Source organism: Echinops telfairi, unplaced genomic scaffold, assembly GCF_000313985.2.
Source record: "Echinops telfairi isolate 266 unplaced genomic scaffold, ASM31398v2 ScPeMD7_7468;HRSCAF=8506_0, whole genome shotgun sequence".
In the NCBI taxonomy this organism is placed as follows: domain Eukaryota; kingdom Metazoa; phylum Chordata; class Mammalia; order Afrosoricida; family Tenrecidae; genus Echinops; species Echinops telfairi.
The window spans coordinates 63398471-63399671 of NW_022111369.1; positions in this window are offsets into that span (position 1 = coordinate 63398471).

Sequence of the window (1201 nt, forward strand, 5' to 3'; positions counted from 1 at the left end):
ATGGCTGGGTTTTGAGTACCTTGTTATAAGGACCTTGAGTCCATCTTAATGAATACTAACTTCTACAAATACAGTGGTGAAACAGATGAAATATAAGATTTGATTTAGTAAAACCTGAACTTGGAAGATTCCATAGAGGCTTAAAATAGACGACTCTCGTATGTTGGTCATTTCTGTTTTTATAACTCCACCTATGTCTGGTGTATAGTCATCAGCTCCCCTTGAGAAAAGACTGTGCTCCAGAATGTTCCCTCCAGTCCTTTCCCAAAGCCGCTGCCAAAGTCAACTTCCTCTGTTGCCACTCTGACAATGTCACTCCCTTCCTCAGATTTCCTTTAATGGCCTTTGCTGGACCTGTGTGAGAGTCAGAATTCTTGCCCTGCCTGTTGGACAAACAGGCTATTTCTGCCCAGATTTATTTCAAGATCCTGCCAATTTTTCCAAATCCACATGTCATTTTCCTCTGTATATAAACTGATTGCCTTTCCGCTTTTAGACTTCTTTATGCTCAATCAATGTTTAGTTAAATATTTTACTCAGGGTCGATCTATACAAATTCTCATTTTACCCCTACCCCTAAATTCTCATTTTACCCCTCTTCACCCCTACCGTAACAAATACTCCACCACCCCCAAAAAAACCTTCTCTGGATTTACTGATCTATTCAAATGTCTCCTGAAATTTGATTGTTTATCTAAGAAATGCATGAGTAAGTATTCACATTGTAAAAAAGTTTGCCCATAGAAAACAAGCAATATGAAAAGCAAACCATTCTCACAAAAATGAAGATTATATTGTGGACTATCCCTAAGGAGGGAAACAATCTTTCAGAATGAGTCAGAGGGAAAAAATATCTAGTACCGGTACCCTGGGCAACTTCTAGGAAAAGTTTCTCCAGATTCTAAAATAGTACCAATGCTATGTTCTTTTTCATCTTAATTTCTTTACCCTCCCCACCCCTTCACATGCATACTTTATTTTTAACCTGGAATTCCTAAATTCAAGTCCCAGCTTGTGTATATGCCAATTCCATGGTTTTGTCATTCCATCTCTTTAAACATGAACTCCTTCTTATAAAATAGAAAATAACAATATCTAAGCGACTTCTTCAATAATTCAATACCACTTGTAAAATGCTATTGTAAAAATACCCTGTGAAGTAAAACATTGTACACAAATAGAAGATCTTTTTTTTTTTTTT